This window comes from Lissotriton helveticus, chromosome 1_1 (assembly GCF_964261635.1).
Source record: "Lissotriton helveticus chromosome 1_1, aLisHel1.1, whole genome shotgun sequence".
Taxonomy (NCBI): domain Eukaryota; kingdom Metazoa; phylum Chordata; class Amphibia; order Caudata; family Salamandridae; genus Lissotriton; species Lissotriton helveticus.
Window position 1 is genome coordinate 291,886,561 of NC_136057.1, and position 11,720 is coordinate 291,898,280.

Consider the following 11,720-nt stretch of genomic DNA (forward strand, 5'->3'; position numbering starts at 1 on the left):
GCACAAAATTAGGGTCCTTGATCAAGTATTTACAACAGGAAAGGTTACTAATCTATGGTACTCTCAAATCAAAGCTGTCCAAAATTTGCTACTCAACAACTGAAGTGTCCAGATCCTCTCCTCTGCCACTGGCGTAGGTGAGCCTTGGAAGCACCCCTAATGAAGTGACTAGACTCTCCTCTCATTCAATTTTAATGGGAAGAGTAATGCAAATTCCTAATATTTTACTTCTGTGTCACTTATAAGCATTTCAAATCACCTTGTCTTGGAATACTGCAAAGGTTTTGCTGATGTAGTATGCTCTATCTCTCACCCAGTAAAACAGAACACGACAATGGATGGGCCCTGCCAAATTTTAAATCTAAGAGATTGAGTTGTGGTAATGAAACATGTGAGCAAGAACTGCCTTGATGCGAAGTGGCATGGACCCCACCACTTCATCCTGGTGACGAATACTACTGTACTTGCCACAGTTGATCCACGCATCTCATGCGAAGAGAGTGAAGGTTGTAGATGAACTGGTGACACCAACCACTAATTCACAATGTCAAACTTGAGTTCGCTATGTGGTCCCAGAGTGGCAAGAATCACAAAAAGCACAAGAAACACAAGAGATACAAAGTAAAGAAAATATGAACGCCCCCCACGCCACAGCACCATTTGGAGACTAAACAGATCAACTGGCAAGTAAAGATGAAGATGCAGCATCTGTCATGAGTGGGTCTAAAGATAAAAACTGGCCTCAAGATGGTTTGCTTGAGAGCATGAGAGGGAGGTAGGGACAAAAAAAATAAACAAATTTGAAGCTGTTGAAGAAGAAATTGGTCAATAAACTCTGCAGATAGAAGCAGACATGAGTGACAAAGAGTCAGATCATCAAGGTGTCAGAAGATCAAGAAGAGTTTGAGCACTGAACAAGAACCATGCAGCACTTGAGTGGTTATAATTTGCGAAGATTAACCCTGGGTATAACACTACCCCTATCCAAACAGTGCATGCAAAGTTTGTACTTATGCACTTCACACTTAGTACAGTACCAAAACTGTGCTTAATCACGTAGCTAGCAGCTAAATCAACAACATCCTCAGATGCTTTGAAAAAGCAATTTTGCATGCTTAACCTGTGGGCCCCTGCAAAGCATTATGGGACGAGATAAGCAGTGGGCAGTGAATATTATAGTATCCAATATCAAAATAGTTCTACAAAGAGCTGCAGTTCACCTACTCGTTACTAGATGTCCCTCACGAGTCAAATGCAGAGCATTGAAACTATTCTTACATCAAGCTGCAGTTCCACTAGTCGTTACTAGATGTCCCTCATGAGTCAAAAGCAAAACCATTGAAACCCTTTCATCAAGCATTTGCATTTGACTCCTGAGGGACATCTAGTAACCACCAGTTGAACTGCAGCTCTTTGTGGCATTATTTTTATATTGAATACTTTATAATATTCACTGCCCACTGCTAATCTCATGCCATAATGCTTTGCAGGGCCTTTGGTTGGGAATGTTTTTTTGCCAATAACTGTGCTTGGGGTGGTCCTAAGAGGATGGGACCACCACCAAAGTGTTCAATAAGATGTGCTTTTTTGTTTTCAAGGCATCTGTTTGTTACTACCCCTAGGTTAGGGAGGATCCCAAAATCATCACCTCTCTCACTGCTTGCTAATTTTTAAGTTTCACTTTTGTGAAAATACTATATACACTTTAGTATATAAAGATAGAAATACTTATTTTATCATAACTGGCACTGTGCAGGATGCCATTTGCAATTCTTTTGATACAGCCAGCACAAAGAGTCATGGCTTTAAAGATTATTAGTTCATTTTGGAAGAACCACTGTAAATATACTGTTAAATGAGATTAGTGATTGAAGAAAACAAATGCTGAATAATTTTTTATGTAGTGCTGAAGAAAACAATTGAATGTTTTAAAAGTGCATGCATTGCTTCATTAGTTAAAGTGTAATTTCTTCTGATTCCTTTAATTAAAGAAGAATGATTTTTTACCTCCTGTCCTTTAGAAAGGCCTTGAAAACGCATTTGTTTGCTAAATCCTGCTGATCTACCCTGAGCCTGCGCTAGCCATTTTTATCTTCAAGCGCTGCGAGGCCTCAGGGTAGTTACGCGCTATACAAATGCAATTTTTTCATTTTTCAATATTGATGAACTTTTGACATCTGATGATTGTGGAATTTGAAGTTTCCTGATTTTGCACCATACTTAAAAAGTTATGATCGAAATTAAGGAGAGTTATAGCTTAGCATAAAAATATTTCTATAATTTTCTAGATCAATCATAATTTTACTACGTATTCAAGTTAGCTTTAATGTTACACCAAAATCTAAAATGGCATCATATATTGATACTAATAATAGTAGGGAAAAGAGGTTTGATTATAATGCTCCCATTATTGAATACAATGAACATTTTTATGCTAATATGACAAATTCTTATTACATGGTTATAAAATATACAAATTGTTTTGTATGTACTATCTACCTTTTCTGTTGCAGAGGGAGTGGGCTACAAACAACGATGGTTTCATATGCCTTAACTTGTGGCATTTTAATGTTGGTTCTTCATGATCAAGACTTCCGTGAAATCAGTGATGTAGATATAGATCTTCCATTAGAGAAACGATCTAACATAGGGGGTTTAGGTTCTGTTGCAGATCATCTGAGAGTAATTAAGCCTACTAGCACTACTAACAGTGTTGAGAAGAATGTGAGTAAGTTAAGTGGTGTTGAATTGAATTTTATCAGAGAATATATTGAGAGAAGAGAAAATACATTAATTCAGACAAAAGGAGAGAGACTGAGTTGCAGAGTGAGCCTGAGGGGAAATTTATATGATCAAAGATACATCCTAGACCTAGAATTAAGCCAGAGTCAAAGGGAGTTGAGTATATGATGCATAAGATAGCTGATGGTTTAACATCATATGAGATGGTTGGAGAGAGTGGATGCAGTTATAATTTTGTGTTTGAGTTTTTGAAGGCTGAAGAACATATTGATAGAGGAATTTATCATATTAGAGGCCCTTAAAACATCAGGGTTTTGGGCTAATTGTGTACTAGTATACCAAGTGATGTGCTCCCACCCCCTTGCTTTGATTAGAACCTAACAGAGTTATAGGGCTGATGAGCTCATTGGGATGCACCTAGAAAGCCTCATGTGCTGAGTGCACTCAGTTCTTCCAGTGCAAAAGCAGCTGTAGTCTATCCAGCTCCAGCTCTGCCTTCTTCTCTTCAAAGTTAATCTAAGCTAATTGTAACTTCAGCTTCCCTCCAGCCTCCTTGTACTCCTTGTCAAAACAGCATGCCCCTAATATTGCACAATCAGAGCTGACACTGCTTTCAACTTGAAAAGGATTTGGCCAGGGGGCTCTCTCTCTTACAGAACGACGGTTCCTATATTCCCTCTCTTTTGTCCAGTTGCTGTTTTCTTGTGCCTTATATTCTGGCCTCTCCTGTGTGATCTGACCTCGATGGGCATTCTCTTTGGCCTGTTTTCTTAGGCTTGCTGTTGACATTAAATGACTATTCAGGACACAGACCCACCTCCATTTCACAGAATACATTCAAGAAAATACTCTAGAATGGAACATTCATGTTTTACACCATCCCAGCTCAGAGCCCTCCAACTCTTCGACCATGCCTCCCCTAACTCCAAAACTGCACTTCCACCGCTGGCTTTATCTCCTTTGTTTCTTACATTCTAAGATTCTTTATGGTGGTACTATCTTACCTATCTTACCTATACCCATCCTTGGAATGCATAAGCCCCACACTGCTGCTCCCTCAACCTACCCTTTTCCTTCCCTTTTCCATCTCCCTTTTCCCCTACCTCCCTATTTTTTGCATGCACATTCATATTCTCTGATGGTTCTTTTCTTTCACAGTCAACAGTTCCAACAATTTGAGTCCTTCTTTGGCTACAGTTTTCTCAATGTCAGATCTATGGTCCATCATGACTTATACTTTAGTTGCCTAGCTTGGTACGCTGATGTTGTATTCTGCAAAGTTGGAGGTCCGACAAATGCCTCTTATTGCATTGCAAGTACATGCTTTTCTGAGTTTCTTTAATAGAAAAAGATTTGAAGAAAGGAAACAACCTTATTCCCACCTAAAATTAAAGTACTTTTTGTCCCTCAATCTGATAAGGAAGGTTGTAATGTACCCTAACTTCAATAAAATCACCTTACCTCTAAATGAACAGCAAACAAAATATTTCAGTCAGGGCAATAAGGTAGTTCACTCTAGTACTGTTTAACATGGACTCTGTCCATGGTAGCTTGTGCCACATTTACTTCCCAGCTCACTCTTTGTTATTTGTATCTAAGGAATTGCCTCCTCCACTGCAAACATTTCTCTATTGACCTGGACCCAGTCCTTCCATGGCCATGGTTTCTTATGACCCCACTTCTTAGCCCACCTTTACAATTTCAGCCTTCGGTGTTTTATCTGCCTTTGCAAGGGTTACTGGTTCTGCAGTATATTTTCCGGTTGCTTTTCTGTCTTTTTATACTCTCCCTATGATGGCCCTGAGCAAGTTAACCTCATAGGATCAAAAACCAACTTCCTAGAAATAGGGACTGTTCAAATATTCAAATTATAATTGGCTAATATCTATTGCAGCTATACTGTTTTATGACACACAGGATCACATGTTTTTTGGGGGGATAGTCTATTGTTCATTTTGATTGAACAGTTTTTACCTATGCCTATTGCACCTTATCAACATAAGAGAATGCACTGTTGCACTTTGTCACTTTTTTGCTATAAATTTGGAGCAATTATTGTAATAAATGCTTTATTGTATAATCCAATGTATCTATCCTTCCATGTTTACTGTTTGATGGGTTACCTACTACATTTTCTTGTATATCAGAACCTTGTTCAGAGGGCCATGGCTACTGGGCCCAACGTTTTACTCCTGTTGTCCTGGGACCCGACCTACTGTGGATCATGAACTGGGCCAAAGCCTTCTGCACTTGAATGTCACGATAAGCTTGGACCAAGCAGTCCAAGACTCCCTCAGGGGGGTGGTGTTGATACAGAAAGGTGAACACGGACTCAAAACCCAAAATGTATGCAACAGTAGCAATAAATCATTGTATATTTAAATACTCAATTTTATGACAAAGCATTTTATTTCTATCGCCATCCACATAATGGAAAAATAAGGCATTCCAAAAAACTATCACACAGACATTCCCTGAGGTCAAGGCTCTAGTGCTTCTTTCGCAAGTTTGCCCCCTCCCGCCCCGAATTCCACGATACCACCCTTGGGCTGCTCATCTCATATGTTAGTTCTACTCTTAGGATGAAGTTTAACACCTTAACCAGTCTTCCTCAAGACTTGAATCCAACAGAGATCGAAGAAAAGCTTAATCATAGGACTTATCACACCTATTTCTCTACAACCCAACCCTTCACCCAAAACATAACAAAAAGGGAGTCCAAAATCTGTATCTTTTCTTATGCCGATCCAAAATATCCAACTTAGTAATAGCTCTCATAGATCTTAACCAGTTTAGTTCTGTTGGGGGGTCTGCCGAAACCCACATTTTACAGATTTCTCTCCGAGCCAGCAATGTAGCATAAAACATAAGTTTTGCATTATCATCTAAGCCCTTACCTTGTAAGTCCAATCTTCCCGACATAACAAGTTCAGGGCTTACCTTGATCTGCTGGCTCAGAGCTGATGATAAACACGTACTTACAGCCTCCCAAAATTCCTTTATCGCCGGGCAGGTCACGAACATATGTAAGTCATCCTCGTTGGGGCTCTTGCATTTAGGACACACCACCATTCCGACAGACTTGAACTTCGCAAGTTTTCTGGGAGACCAGTATGCCCTGTGGAGGGTGAACAAGTGATTTCTCCTTAAATTTGCAGGTTTAACAACTTTTTTAACAACAGCAGGAAAACATTTGAAGGGAGGGCTGTCGGCCCCGGACTTCCAGATTTATTCATGGGTTTTTTTGTTAAAGAATTGTAGAGTTTTGTTGGGTACGCCGGGGAGCTCAGTCATAGGGAGTCTGTTGTCTGCGCTGCTCAGAATGCAGAACGTTAAGCAGCATGGCTTTATGTACAAATTTTCCAATCCAAAGTACTTTAAAAAGATCAGACTAAGAGTGCTGAAAGATCTAGCGGCGGCCTGGTTTAAAATCAGGAGGGTAGTGAGAATTCCATATTACAGTTCCATGGCCCCGATCTGGGATACGCCAGGAGCCCCTCCCTGGTCCAAATATGCGCTGGCAAGGGCAATGAGAGTGGATGGACCGCAGAGGTGGGAAGATCTATTTCCAGAGGGTACCCTGGTTCCATGGGGGTATTGCGAGCAGGAGTTGGGCCTGAAATTCTCTAGGTTTAAATACATGCAGATTCAAAGCTGGGCGGTGGGTAAGGAAAACCTAATTGGTCGCCATTTCGACTTAGAAGAGAAGTTGGGAACAGAATTGCAGATTAAAAAAAGAAGTTGCGCTGTGGTATTGGTTCATACTGGAGATGGAGGATGGCTCTTTTACGCTGCCGGAGACCCGGTGGGGAGAGTGCTTGCCAGAGATTGCTTCAGAAGACCAATGGCAAGTAACAAGGTCGATACTGTACAAAGTTGTTAAACCGACCTGAAATCAGTCTTACCTGCACTGGGAGGTGTGAAGTATTCAGAGCTCCTGAGTGCACCACCATTCATGGGTGCACGCAGCGGCTATCTCTGAGGCCGGCAAGATTGCTGCACTTGGCCACAGAGGCAGCAATCTGCGGGTGCAGAGTCTCTAACTCGCAAATGTGCTCCTGAAATGACCGGAGTCTCTCTGTGGCTCCTCCTGCGGGGTAAGTGTTTGGTTGGACTCCCGATGAGGGGTGGCCACAACATTCTGTTCTGGAGTCACTGTCCTGTTTGTTGGTGCCCAGGTACTCCCACAGCACTCTTGCTTCTCAGGCGGGGCAGAACAAGTTGCAGTTCTTGATGCTCTAGGTAACCATGTCTGGCACACAGAGTCACCACAACTCATAGACCTCGTGCTGTAGCCCAATCAGCACAGTCATATTCCTCTTTGGGGCCCCCTCCTGGCATACGGGGTCACCGCACTGCTACAGCACAAGGCTACGGCCTTTACTGTATGGCAGTCTTTTCCATTGCAGCCCCTTCTGGTGTACAGGGTCGCACCTATGTACAGGAACCGGTTCGATCAGCATAGGACGAAACTCAGGTACATTTATGGTGGCCTTCTCCTAGCAGAAGGGTCTCGGCAAATCCATCTGTCTCGAAATCTGTTCTGCACACTTCCAAAGGCCCAATCGGGGCAGGAGCCACTTCTTCACAGTTCGCGTATAGGATCCATTCAACAGGCTTCCCTACTAGACCTGCTCCCTTCAACGGTCTCCTTGACCACACAGGGCACACTGATCTTGGCAAGCACCCAGGGCAGATGGTTTGGATTCTTTGGTAAATGTCCCCTTATCCAGCAGGAAGACTAAAAGGCCTTTCCCCAGGCCTGGTCACAGGCAGAAATCTTGCAGAGCTTCCCCTCCATCTGGCTGCTTGGCAGATGACTGTTTGGGTACTCAAACTTTCCTTTTTATAGTCCATTTACAGACAGCAAATGAGATTTAGTGTCTGAGTCTCTGAAGGTTAAGGTTGAGGTTCTGCTTCTTTTGAAGTGTTCGCTCCTGAGCTTCCTCTTACTCTTGAGAAGCAGTCTGTCACACAGGAGCGTCTCTAAAGTCCTATAACAGAGGCCATTGAAGTGACTAGAGTTTACACCTGGATGTCAGCCACAGTGATTTGTGCATCAAAAGGTTAGCCCAGAGCCCCCAGCTCTCTTATCAACCCCATCTCCTTCCTGAGATGTGCCCAAGCCCCTTTCTTCTGAACTCTCACTGAATCAAAGAACTCTCTTTGAAGTGTCCTGGGAAGGCCTGGTCCTCCTCTCCCCATTGTGTGTCCCACCCAGCTTACAGAAATGCAGCAATACACAAATCTGTCTGGGGGATCTCTTTTCCTACTCTTCATGTTTCAGTGTGCAGGGTTATCCCTCCCAAAACTGAACCCAAGGCCCTCCATGTATTTTACAATTCACAGGCACACATATATCCAGTGCATGTATACGGCATATGCACACTGCTGTGTCTTCCATGTACTGTACCACTCAGTGGCACACATACATCCAGCACTTGAATTTAACATAAACACACCACCCAGAACTGTATCCTTCATGAACTGTACTACTCATAAGCATACATACATCTAGCATATGTATTTAACATGCATGTACTGCATACTTCATATATATTGTACCACTCACAAGTACATATTCACCCATCACATGCACTTTTCATTGCTGCATTGCATCTTTTATGTATGGTAATATTCACAAGTACGCACACAACCAGCACAATCATTTATCCTGCATGCACTACACAGAGCTTCATCCTTCAGGCACTGTACCACTCTGAGGGACATATATATATCTAGCACAATCATTCACTACGCATGCACTGCTCAGTACTGCATTATCTCTGTATTGTACCCTTCCCAAGCACACATCAATCAATCAATCAACGATTTGTAGCGCGCTGATTACCACCCGTGAGGGTATCCAGGTGCTGGGGGAGAGAGGGGATGCTGCTGCTGGGAGTTGGCAGTTGAACATCCATGTTTTAAGGCCATCTCTGAACTTCCGTAGGGGGTGCAGTAAGAGGTGGAGGGGAGGCCACTCAAGGTGTTTGCGACCAGGTAGGAGATGGTATGGCATATATACTCAGCACAGATACACCACCTCTGCACTTCATACCAATCTGATGTAGGCCAAGCATGAGCCAAGCACACAACAGTGGAACCTTAAAAGTGAGTGAGCCTGTAGGTCTCATTCCTGTGACACAGGTTTAAAAGGGCCATATACACCTGCTGATGCCCTACATGGTATGCTGCCACCACAACGCTCATGCTGTTTAACTCCTGATGAAGGCAGTAGCCTTCTACCACTATGGCATAGTGCTTTGGGCGCCCCTCCCATTCCAACAAGACCACAGTTTGTGAGACAGGCCTATGTCATAGTGCACATGAATGATCCGTGTTTGACTGTTTGTGTTTGACTGTAACAACAAAAAGCAGCTTTAGCAATCCAACCATCAGTACAGCTGGGGCATTCAGGGAAGTGGTGCACCTGTATAATCATATAGAGTACTTTTCTGTACCAACAATGCTTATATTTCTTCCTTCCCTTATACACACAGTCCAATTGTTTGGTCCTTTTTGATTAATTCAAAAGAGTACTATAGCGAACTACCTTCTTCGGCCCCAAATGAACCATTCTTTTATTAGACTATAATTGCACATGTTCCTACGGTAATCGGGCCTGCATTGTCTTTTTTTACTACAAACCACAAAATGTAGCAAGCCAAGTTGCTCAATAGGGCAATCTTCCCACTACGGTGCATAACTAATTTCTTTTTACGCAAATACTGTTTCTCAAGAATGATATGTCTACCTCTTAGTAGTACCACACCACACAATTGAGGCTACTTCAGAGAATGTGCATCAATCATCGGCAGTAGTGTGCATTATAAAGGGAATAGTGTGCGGAAGACATTGTGACACAAAAGGGTTAACTAGCTTAGGCAGTGTTAATGAGTGAAAATGCATGCAGAAACCCCATGTACCACAGTACGATAGCAGATGGTCTTGTTATACTTATTTTTGGTATTCCTAATAGACAGAATTATATGTGCTGCCAAGTTGCTGTGTTTACTGTACCAGGCCAAGGCTTGTGGAACGGGTGAGCCATACCTTTGAGGTCATGCTGATCCAAACGCATCTGAGAGTAGTTTGAACACCTGGGAGGATGATTGATTGGTGCCAGTGATAGAAAGGTGCAAGATGCAGCTGGTAGGAGTCAGGAACTACTTGGTTTAACCAAAACACTGATAACACGACAAGAACAACTGGTGCAGGAAAGGAACATGATGGTGTGTAAGTATGGTTTTATTGTATAAACAAGATCCCTTGGTGAAGCATGCAGGCTGAGTCATGTAGATTTGCTGTCCTCCACAGCCGTCGTTTATTTAGTTGTTGTTTTAAGGTGCTGGTCTGAATTTGACTACTTCTAAGCGAGGATTGGCATGATTCTATGCTGCTACAGTTTCTTGTTTGGATGCCATCTGCCTCCTTCAAATATGTGGCGAGCCACCTCAAAAGATTTGAATGGAGATTTTCATTGCATGCATTTAGGGTCGCCTCCAAGGACTTATTTTTGTATGTTTCTCACTTGTGCATAAATGCGTTCAGCACTTTCACTACTGATGGTTAAAGTACAACAAAGAATCCTCATTGTTGTTCGATTCAGAATGTGGCACGTTTAAACTAACCATTTTTGAGTTGTTGTAACGCACGTAGGTGGGGTAGCAGGGAGTGCTGTTGGATGGGCAGCATGCCGCCAACTGAAAGGCTTTGACAATGTGTTGTTTACTTGAGGGCATCGTGTTCAGGGAGCCTGTCTGGCGTGTTCTGTTTGAATGAACAAATTCCAAGCATAATTGGAAAGGTGCCGTATAGTAAGCACTGTTGAGTGGAGCTAGCCAGTGTTGTTGCGTGCCGTGATATCTATAAACTGTTGGCTTCAGAGCACTTTGGAGTATAAGTAAGTATAAGAAGGGAGCATAGAGTTGTAGTATATTGCATGTGCAAGACCCTGTTAAAGAAGAACAGGTCTGTCATTATGCAAAGGTGGAGAATGTGTCAAATATCCTTAGTCAATCATGTCCAAATGATGGAAATGCCTTCACTCGTTCGACGCTCATGACAAGCTCAGCTCATCGTGATTTACCTTAAACCTTAATCAAGATGAATAAAGGATTAATGACACTGTTTGAAGTTTTTAATAAAGACTACGCGGTGAACGACAACAACCTGCTTCATGTCTTTTATGGGGAGGAGGGGGGACTCGCACTTGGTAGGCACACTATGGATGAGGAAGGCAGGCATGTGATGGGGATACATGGTATATACATGACATCTCTCTGATGGCTTGGGTGAGTCCCGGGCATTCCGTCCCATGTGTTCTGTTGGATGCTGATTTGCAGCCATTCAAAGTGAAAATATTCTTAGCAGAATGAAGGTTAACTATATGGCATATATGTGTTGTGTTTGATGTATGCAATGTGCAGGCCCAATCTCTTCTGTTTGAAATTTGTGAGATTATTTCAGTTTGTACCATAACTTTCATTACTGCTTCAAGGGAGCCCTTTAGGTTTCTCGTTGTTTAATAAGGACAACACAGCGCCAACTCAACACGAGGGGCAGAAAGAAGGACCAATAATGCAGATGGTCACAAGCAGAGAGGCTGTGGCATGGACACTGATGAGTGTTGATTCACCACAAGGACAAAAGAACCGATGGAGCAGCAAAGCTGTTGACAAGAGCAGGTGCACCTTTTTAACGTGGGTAAAGTGCCTAGTGTTGTACATTTACTTCGACATAACAACTGGAAAAGCAATACAAATTTAAGACCTCAACATCACCTCTTTCCTCCCCAATCTTGGCCATACTTTTTCCTTAACCATGTCATTTTATGCCCTGTCTTTGTCTCCTCATTACCAGTAACAATCTTTAGGGTAATATTCTGTCAGTAGGGCTAGTTAACCTTTAGGTCGGGCCCTTTGCTCGGCTCTTTAGGCCCAACAATCTCTACTTTTACATGTTTGCTAATGATG